This window comes from Corvus cornix, chromosome 2 (assembly GCF_000738735.6).
Source record: "Corvus cornix cornix isolate S_Up_H32 chromosome 2, ASM73873v5, whole genome shotgun sequence".
Classification (NCBI taxonomy): domain Eukaryota; kingdom Metazoa; phylum Chordata; class Aves; order Passeriformes; family Corvidae; genus Corvus; species Corvus cornix.
In genome coordinates, this window is record NC_046333.1 from 87,758,177 (window position 1) to 87,768,925 (window position 10,749).

Genomic DNA, 10,749 nt, shown 5'->3' on the forward strand with positions numbered 1-10,749 from the left:
GATAACCAGTACCTTTAAACTACCAAGTACACAAGTTAGCTGGAAAATCTGTAGAAACAAAGATTACCTTTAGAAAAATGCCAAGTGCCACAGGTAGTGCTGCTCAGAGCTGCAGTGGATTGGTGGCGTCTCAGCAGCCAGAAGTCTCCACTGCAGCAAACAGCTTGGTGATAAACGAGTAAACAAGGCAGCCAGCACAAGACCCTGAGTGAAGCCCATCAAAAGGCAGTACTCAAAGGGAAACATGAATGACCAGCAGGTCGAGAAAGCCCAAAACAGAAAATAACAAACCACAGACAATCCTATTTCTGTGCCAGTACTTCGGTGCTAGTCTTGAATGCCCCTCTTTCCACTCCCACTGACATCAAAAAATGATACAAGATTTAAAACCTATAAAAAACACGTTCCCAACCTGTGACCCAGCTTTTCCAGCCACTGCCCCAGCCTCAGCAGCAGCTGCTGTCCAAGGGCATGCCCCCTTAGAGGCAAGGAGGGGAGGACAGCGGGATGGAGGAGGCAGCTGGAGGGGCCCTGCCATTTGCAGGGAATATGTCAGCAGCAGCTTGCTTGGCAGACTCTAAGACACCAGGCATACACATACACAATTCTGCATATGATTACTTCTAGTTCAAATTAAAGATGAAATAAAGTAGGAAGTTCATCAGCGCAGAATAGGACAAAGAGGGAGCAATCACGCCTGACAGCCACAGGTTTGTGGAAACTTCGTGAACTGTTGCTCTCAGCTACTTGTAGAGGTTTGCACCCACGTCCCTTCATCGCTACCATGCAGCTCCCATCTGACTTAATTTCTGGATGCCCCATTTATGCTCTGTAGTTTTAAAGAAAACGAAAGCGTATTTAGGGGATAGGGTTCCTACTGATTTTGTTAAAAGGCCAAACACTGTCTATTGGGGTTTGGAAAAAGCACCGTTGTATGCTGGAAAATTCAGACTGTGATCTGTGTTCTTTCCTCTCATTATCAAAGTCAGTGTATGTGCCTTGGTGCTTTCTATAAGGGCTGCATAGTCAAAGCTTTTTGCCTGATTTTAGAATACAGATGTCTAAGCCAAACAAAAAGTCTTCATGGTGCTTCTTTTTTTCTTTTTTTTGCTTTTCTTTTTTAACATAGATATTTTAAACAATATTACCTGCAAGACCAAAATAAGTAAGAAGTCTCTCTCGCAGCTGGCATGCAATAGAAATTATAGATTCTGATTTAATCAGTTTGGCCAACTTGCCTGATTCTAGCTAATCAGGTAGAAAAAAACCATTAATAATAAAAAATTTGCAGCTAGAGCATCAGTCCTTCTAACTTACTATCTTCTCTTTTCCTAAAACAATCACTTATTTATTCCAACATATATCTTACAGTTTGAAGGAAAAGATATTAATTGTTCCTGGACCTGAAGGAAAATATATTGTAGACTGACAAACCCTTTGCCAGGAGGGACAAATTCAGACTGCACATTAACCCTAGGCCTGCAAAACACTGTTTAAAAAAGGGGATGTAATGTTCTTCATGTGTGAAAAACACCCTATTTTTCAAACTGAATCACATTTATTTTCACAGATGGGTCAATATTATATCTTGATTTGCCATATTTAGTGCTCCCAGAATGAAAGTGGGTAAAATAGAAAATCTCCTAATTGTCACAGATTCTGTGTGAAGCCACAATGGCTGTGTGTCACCTTGATAAGCAGCTTATCCAGTATAAGAGACCTGCGTTCACAAATTAATGTAAATTATGTGAAAGCACCAAGGAGTGGAACACAGGGCTATTCACTGAAATGAGTGACTCACAGTATTACCACTGGAGTAGAGCTCAGAAAAAACTCCCTACTCTTGAAAATCCCAGCTTTGGTTTCATTTTACAAAATACTGTAATTCCGTTTTCTAAAGAAAGCAGATTTGGCCCTGAATTCATTGGTTTCACCATATTAAAAATGGATCAAATACAATTTAAATTAATATTTTATTCCTTTTTTCCCCCATGGCCTTTCCTTTCTGGAGGTAGCTGCACTGGGGTGTCACTTGCAACAGCAGTGTCCTGCAGGCACTGACCCATCCAGGCTGCAGGAGCACCATCATGTGATGGCAGAGCTCCTGCCGGCTGTGAGCGCTGGGGGAAGGGCCCCACACCCATTTTATAATTCTGTGGCAGAATATGTGTGGGTTTGTCCTGATGTCATCTTGCCTGGCGGGTACAGTTTGTTGTGGGCTCCCTGCCCTGAGGAATACACAGTCTCCAGCCCACGAGGCATCTTACAGGTTTTTGGGCTAGCCTTCTTCACCCCAGTGCATGACAAAATGAGTATGCAGATGAGCTCAGCCAGGGGCTTCCCAGCATTGCACAGGACTTTGTCCACTGAGCACCGAGCTCAAAGTTTGTCCAATACAAGCTGCATATTGGAAAAGCTCTTCCAAACACCAGGCCTCCAGCCAGACAGGTGTGAAATCCAGAGGATGAACCAAGGCTTCTTGTATCTAACCCTGTACTAATTCCATATGGTACATATTTCCTGCCCCCCCCCGCCCCGATTAATTTTGCCTCTTTCCCTGAATTATAATCAGTAGGAAAATGCTCTGGTCACAGTAAAGTCATATTTTGCAAAGGTTCTGTTATTCATGTTCCACTGTCACTCATTAAAATCAAAATGCCTCAGAGCTTCACGAATGTACACAGCACTCAGAAGCTGCAGGCGGTTTTCTTCCCTCTTCTGTTTAGAAATTCACTAACAGCTGGTGAAGTCCCACCTTGAGTACTGTGTTCTTTGGGCCCCTCACTTCAAAAAGGACATTGACATGCTGTGTCCAGAGAAGATCAATGAAGCTGGTGAAGGTGCTGGAGCACAAGTCCTATGAGGAGTGGCTGAGGGAGCTGGGGTTGTTTATCCTGGAGAAAAGGAGGCTCAGGGGAAACTGCATTGCCCTCTATAACTACCTGAAAGGAGGCTGTAGTGACGTGAGGGTCTGGCTCTTCTGTCATGTCTCAAGTGGAAGAATGAGGGGAAATGGCCATAAGAGATGTCAGATTAGATATTAAGAATAAAAATACTCACTGAAAGAACAGTCAGGCATTGGAACAAGTTGCCTAGGGAGATGGTGGAGTCACAGTCTCTGGAACAGAAGAGGCATCCGGATGTGGCACTTGGAGATACGGTCTAGAGGTGATTGTGGTGGTGTTGGGTTGACAGTTGGACTAGATGATCTTGAAGGTTTTTTCCAACCTTGATAATTCTGTGAAAGACACAGTCTTTTCTTTCAAGCTGGAGACAGAATTTAACTGCAAATTAGATAGTGTTTATTCAGCATGATTTGTCATGCTCTTGTGAAAAAACCCGAAGTTCTATATCAGCAAAAATTTAAACTCTATCCATATATGTAGCTTCTGCCTTCAGTAAGAAACCTCATCATATTGCTCTCAATCTTAAATACTTCCACCCTTATTTTAGGATTCATATCCTAAGTCTATTCACAGCTTCTTCATGGAGTAGCTATGGATCAGCCTCTGACTTTACCTCCATTTTTTATTCCTCCACAGCAGGCTTGCCTCTGTTCTTGCACTTGGATGTGTCAATTCTGGGTCAACAAGCTTCTTTTTCTTGGTTAACTCTTATCAACTGCACAGTGTTTTTGTGCCTCCTCAGATCTTCCATCTGCCCCCCCTTTTAAATTTCTGTGTTATCATATTTAATTTTAACTTCATATGATTCAGCCATGAAAAAGAATTTTACAGTATAATCTATAAGACAGATATTTCACAAAATAAAAAGCTGAAATGCATTTCTCAGGAAACAAAAAAAAACTGTTCAAAGATGGTATGGTCTCTATTTAAGTTATTTGCCATTTTTAAAATGCTTTTTCCTCTGCTGCAAAAACTTCACCCACTCTTGTATTCCAGCCCACGGCCACTGTGAATAGTTTGGAGCACCCACACACATGTTCAACTTCCACAGGTCTAATCACAGAGTCCTTTTCACAGTGATTTTCAGATCAACATAGATGGAAAAAAATAATGAAAATTTAAAAACCAAGGTCAATTCCAAGTCCTGAAAATTTCCACGTGGTTCTGCAGAAGTTGAGTCAGGCTCGACCATGAGATAAGTACTCTCACAGGGATGCCGTACTGTACCTGCCTCCCTGCCATCAGCTGATGGGACTTTCCAGTCTTTGATCTTTGTGCAGAAATCCCTGTGATACTGCTGCAAACAGCTGACATCAACAAATCAGTCTTGTTATTTCTTTTTGATACCCTAAACTGTCTTATCTTTTTACCAATGAATGTAATTTCAGACAAATCAGCTTAAAAAGTAATGAAAGTCACTCTCTTGCACAGTGGGAGGAGAAATGAAAGATAAGATCATTTTTCTCCTATCTGTCTTTATAATGACCATGAAAAAAAGCCTCTGAAATTAGTTGAATGAATCTTGGCACTTCTTTCTTGGCTGAGACCATAATTTCATGGTTAATTATTCTGTATCTAAATTCCCTTTGGTTGCAGCTTCCATGAACTTTTATTACTTTAGCAATATTCCTGGTTATCAAAAGCCTCAGTTCCTGTTTACCAGGGCAGCAATACCCACACTCAGGATAATGCCTTGGCTTGACTTTGGACTGTCTAAGTTCAGGGTTTCTTTTATGTGTACAGCAAGTGGGGTTACATTTTCTTTCTTGCATTGTAACTGTTGAGCAACATTAGTGCGGGAACCAAAGAATTTTTGTTTCTCTTAAGGTTACAGTAACTTAAAATCCGAGGAACGAGTTTGGGAAGCGTCTTTGTCCATCGCACTCCCAGCTGGGTTTTGCCATTCCTAAAATTCCTTTTCCTCCTCTATTGGTGAGAGATGCAAATTCAGAATTTTGTGCAAAATAGAATTAAATACTCAATCTGGGAAAGTGAAAGTGTGGGTTTTCCCCTTTAATGTGTTTCAGATATATACAATTTGCAGTGGTATGGGGGGTTTTTAAATAAAAGTGCTTGGTAGACCTGTGATTTTAAGCTGTGTATCTCTAAAACATTGCAAGGGAAACATATTTTCAGGTGAGTACTAATGAATAGATGTCAAAACCAACTTCCCTCAACAGCTAACAATACGAATGCTCCCCACCCCGGATTGATTTTGCTTTTGAATTCAAGTTCAATGAACAAGAAATAAAATTTTAAAGTCCAGTAATTTTCCTTTTGCCTTATTCAGAAGTGCTTTTTCTCCTTGGCATTACTATTGACTGGGTTGCTTCAATGGGGAAGAAAGTAATTCTCAGTGTGGAGACAGTAATTTTGAGTAGCTGGGACACAATCTTGCTCTTGAGTGTTGCTCAGGAAGGGCTCTTGCTGGTTTCAGGTGGATTCAGCTCGTGGCTGAATGTGGATCTGGCTGAAGGCAGCTGCTGTCCTACAGCTCTTTTTGCATTTACAAGGAGCACCGATAAGTTGTCACATGCTGGTGTTCCCCCATCAGAGGTGGCTCCCATTTATCCATGACTTTGGAGGAAGCTGAGGGCACTCCCTGCACTGTAGGTTCAGAGAGTTAATCAGCTTTCTGCATGATTTACAAGAGAGTGTGTTTATCAGCACTTGTCGCTGTCCCTACCGCGCATACTCCTGCAAGCATTTGTGTAAGAGCTCCGTGGTCGCTCATCAGGCGCCAGCAGAGATTGTTTTGACAACACAGCTATTCATGATGATTCCTCCAAGTGGAAACATTTCACAGCAAAGTTATTCACGCTCTGGGTGAGATTTCTGAGCACAACCAGCGCGCCCAGTGGATGCTACTTGAACCACTGAGAAGCTGCTCACTGACTGACAATAAATGAGTAACATGGGTTAAAGTGTGACACTGCAACAGGGAGGAGTAGAGAATTGAAGCTGGGCATTTTCCTCTTAGATGAGTTTTCTAACCATTGGAGAACTGGCTAAGAAATATTTTCAATTTTTGGAGCTTAATTTTTCAGGTTTCTAGACAGGTAGAACAGGAAATATCTTGAAACTAACACAACTTTTTTCATGGGATGAGGTAGCCCTTGTTCATCCAGTCTCTACATCAGAAAACTGCTTTTCAGGTGATCTTTTCAGGTGATAAGGAAACATACTGCATTGCTAATCTGACTGTGACAAAGACAGCCCAAGACTGATACACTAGCCTAGGAACACAAATGTTAGTGTCCAGTGGACCAAACAAATGCATGCTGGGATGCATGGATGCACTTCCTGAGGATGCACCTTCTCACCAGTCTCTGTAAAAGTTTCTCTCTTTTGTCTCTATGTGACTATGATAGCTTTTTTAAGGTAATATGGTAGACCATGTGGTACTTTATAATCACAGGCATCTTCAGAGTGCAAATGGGCATCAACAGCACTATGCTCCACACTGAAAAACAGACTCCAAGAGGAGAGAGCTAGCTAAAAATAGTTCTAATAACAATAAAGTAGCCATAAATGAATGTTATGAAAACTAAAAGGAAATTATGGAAATCAAAAAGGCAAAATTCTGGAGCAGATCTGTAGAGATACTCAGACTAGAGAAAAATTAAGCAAATGAACAAAAAAAAGCCCAGCGAAGCAAACGAATGTTAGGCTACTGAACTTCATAAAGTTAACAAACCATAGCCCTTAGTACCACAGAGCTCATCCTTTTGTTGGGTATATTGACCTGTTTTGACCAACATGGTTTACTGTCCTTGGAAACAAGCAAAATCCTCATTATTTCTCAATGTTATTTGCTTTTTGCTCATTTTTTTCTTTTTTACTATAGGCAATAAAAATGGGCAAATGAGTATTGCAGGCATCAGGTACAGGGATGGTGTTAAAAGTCAAGGCAATACAAGAATGAACAATTTTAAAAGGCTGTCAAGAAAAATCATGCTTAGGAAAGGGAGGATGAGTATTTTAAACTAAAACTTTTCTTTTTGACAAAGTTATATTGAAAACAGCTTTTTTTTTTTTTTTTTTTTACTTTCTTCTCCTCAAAGATTCCTATGTTGGGGGCCCTACTGAAAATGAACTACTGGAGAAGACTCATCTAGGCTATTTTGGCATGGAGTGAAATGTTCCCAGTTCTGGAAGGTGTTTCCCCAAGTATGGCCATGCAGGAGACCTTGCCAAGGTAGGTCCAAGTGAGCAGTTTTGGGGTTTGCAATGCTTTCCTAACTGGAGAGTAATTTGAGGAATCCCTACCCAGCAAGGCAGACAGATGCAAAAAAGCTTTGCCATGGGTAGCATTCATGACCCTTGGAAGACAGAAAATAATATGTAGCAGAGAATGGTGGGCAATCCATAAATTTTCCTGTGTGTAGGGCTCCTGTGTTCAGTGTTTAAGTAGCACTAAGCTGGATGGTGGGAACAGAGCTGGAGAGGAGGTTGTTTTCAGTGCTGCAGAGTATCTGAGAGGATGCTGGCTTGCTGAGTTGCTCAGCTAGTTCTTACAGATAGGAATTATTTTCCCATGTGTGCAGATTTCAGGCTCTTTTTTTCTTTCCTCATGAACACACAGACATACATATCATCATTGAAAGGCAACCAAGGAATGTGAGGTGAGAAAAACACTGCGATAACTTTTGGGTCTCTTCCCTTATTCTGTCAAAGGAAAAACTCACTCAGCCAAGAAAGGGAACTGATAAACCTTTGAGCCAGCCTAATTCATTCAGCCCATCAGAAAGCAAAGAGATATACACACACAGCCCCATTCATCCTGGTGCCCTTGCTGTACATTAAGAAGAGATGTATTCACCCTTTCAGGGGCTCTCAGTACATCCTTTCATTTCAGACAGTGCCTCATTCACCTTCTCCTGAAGTGGTTCTTTCCAGTAACATCAATCTAGGGGACCATCAGCCCTGCATACTTGTTAATTTCCAATTAAACAGCAACATCTGCATTGTATAGGAGGTAAAAATGCTGGAAGACTGAGGAGGCCAATTTCTAAGTTTAGCATTCAGAGGTGAATGTAACCTAATTTAAATGTGATGAAATTAGACCATTTGCCCTAATTTTCATGCATTTAGCATTATCTCTAGAATACTGATGAGGATAGAATGAACACCTGAGAGCAGCTGGCAGGCAGCATGGTCACTGTGCTGCATCACATTCAAGGTTTGATTTCAGATGGAAAGATAGAGTTATAAAAATGAGAGATAGAGGTGGATTATCTGGCTCTCCAGCTTGTTTGGGAACAGGAGAATGCCAGCATCCTCCCTTCAAAATCACATTGATTTCTTCTTTTGCTTCTGCTAGCCAGTTCTGGCTGTGTATTGAAATAAACTCAATACTGTTTGTTGTTTTAGGGCAGAGGGTTGCTCTTTGACAGGTGTTGGTGGGAAAATTGGGATGTGGGGGACTGTTTGCTTGCATTTTGCTTTTTAATTAAATGGAGGTAGGAAGAGGAAAGCATTGCTCTTTGAGTCAGTCCATAAGTAGCAAAGACACTACTACTTCCATCTATTGGTAGAAAAGTAAAAATTATTTTACTTGCTTTCCAAAGACAGGAATTACAAGAATTTCTAGTGCCATCTATGAGTGAACACAGAGAATTGCCAGTATTCCTATCCCTTTATTTTACACACACACACACACACATATAAAATACAGAAATGCACATTGCTCATCTTGCTTTCTCCAAGTCCACACAAGATCTTTGTGAATAAAATCCTTTTGCAGCTATTTAATACACAGACTTGAATAAATCCAGTTGGAGCTAGCAAAACTTTAAAACTCATCCCCACAGTATGAGGTACCTTACAAACCAGCTGACATTCAATCTGTCATCACGATGCAAAGTTCTTAAAGGAAAGCCTAAAGGAGATACCTGAGCTCAAGTCTCTAAACTTCCTAAATGACAGCGATCCAGGGCCAAAATCTGCATTTGACCCATACCACACTGAAGAGGAACATTTTCCCACCACCCCTGCTATAGTTCAGGTTCTTTGAAACACATCCTAATTCAAAACCAGCTGAAAACAGCAAGATTCAAAATCCAGTTGTTGTTCTCCACTCACCCCTGAAAAGACAAGCATGATCCACCTGGAATTCCCCCCTGGATCTTACTGGCAAGCAATTTAAAACCTCAGAATGATAATTATCTTTTTCTGATTCTCTATAGGTTGAATTTAAAATGCCTTTGAATACTCATCATTAGAGACTGTCAGAAGCAGGGATGTGGGAAATCACATACTGTAATATTTCCTTTTTTGAGGTTCCCAAAAGTATCAATATTAAGAAGTGCAACTTATGCTTGGGAGAAACTTTCTATTTTATTTCTCCTCACCCATATCTCAGTCTGTTTCCTGGGTTTTTCTCTCCAAAGAGGACAGTAGCAAAGAGAAGTGGCAATCTGGTAAATAAAGACTTGTTATATTGGATTCCATAAGAGAAAAACATTGAGAAAAGGACTACAACATATCTTGAAAAACACATTACTTTCCCCTCAGGAGAAAGTTAGGAGTTCACATTTAGGCAGTATTCATTTGCAGAACTTTCTTAACAAAAATTTGCAACAGAAAGTATTGTAGAAGTTGTCATAAAAAGTGCAACACCAAAAAAATTTCCTGGTATTTTTTCTACTATTGTTGGAAAAAAAAGCAAGCAGGACAACAAGAAAACCAACACCAAAAGTGCCAGACCCAGCAGTGTTTCCTAGGCTGAGTGCAATGGCACACAGGCACGTGTGCTGTGGCTGTGAAAGGTCTGGCTGGGAATAGGAGTGACCCTGCAGCACACAGATGTCGCTGCTGCCCGGGCACAGAGCCCTCCCCCTGCAGAGCGTGTTAGATCGGCTCAGTGCCACCGCTGCCTTCCAGCTCTCTGCAGGGATGCTGCTAGTGCAGCAGCAGAGGCACTGGGGACCTTTTCACTGCCAGGTTTCACATCCACAGTGCCCTAGGTCAAGTGGGTACAGCCACCCAGGCCAAGTGATGCCCTGGGTTTTCACATGGAAATAGACAGCATCTCATTACGCTCTGGAGACATGTACACAGCAGTAAAAATTGCAATGTCTGCTCTGGCTATGAAGTTATTTTTAGTTTTAGGGGAAGGTTCAAAGAAAAACCTTGTGGAGTGTGACATAATTTCTACGCTAAACAGTAAAGTGTATTATTTGTTTTGTGCTTCTTTCAGTTTGTGTTAAAAGCAGAGGTCAAAGGAGACTTTCATTAGCTGGGGACTTGCATTTTCTTGATATCAGGTTAATGGTAAAAACACAGCTAAATATGGATTACCAAAGGAGCACTTAAACCAAAAAATGTCTCGCAGAAACAGAATCCCAGCAAGCAATGTATATAATAGTGCATTTCTCATCACTGGGAGGCATCCATGGAAAATGTGAGGGGACTAGAGGGGGATGTTACATCCATTGTATTTTCACCTAAGTCTTTTCTTCTGAATGAGAATATTTTATGTTAGTTTAAAAATGACATCTGGTTTCAGTCTGACCTGACTGAATTAGGGAGCATTTTCCAGAATCAAGCACAAAAGAGAGATAAAAATCTAACTACAGAATTTTCAAGTTAATGCATTTTAGTTCAGAGAATGTGGATGTACAGAAACAAAAAGATATACATTTTGTTTTCAGTAACCAAATATCAGCAAATTACTAAGAAGGGCATGGTACAGCAGAGTCCTGGACTCTGAGACCCGTGTTTCAAAGCAGGTGTAACACGGGTGAGTAAGGTTGTGCTTTGTAAGGGTTCTACACAGGATTCTGGCACAGCCCTATGAAACACACCCTGTCCTGCTCTCATCTTTTCCTTGTCCTTATAA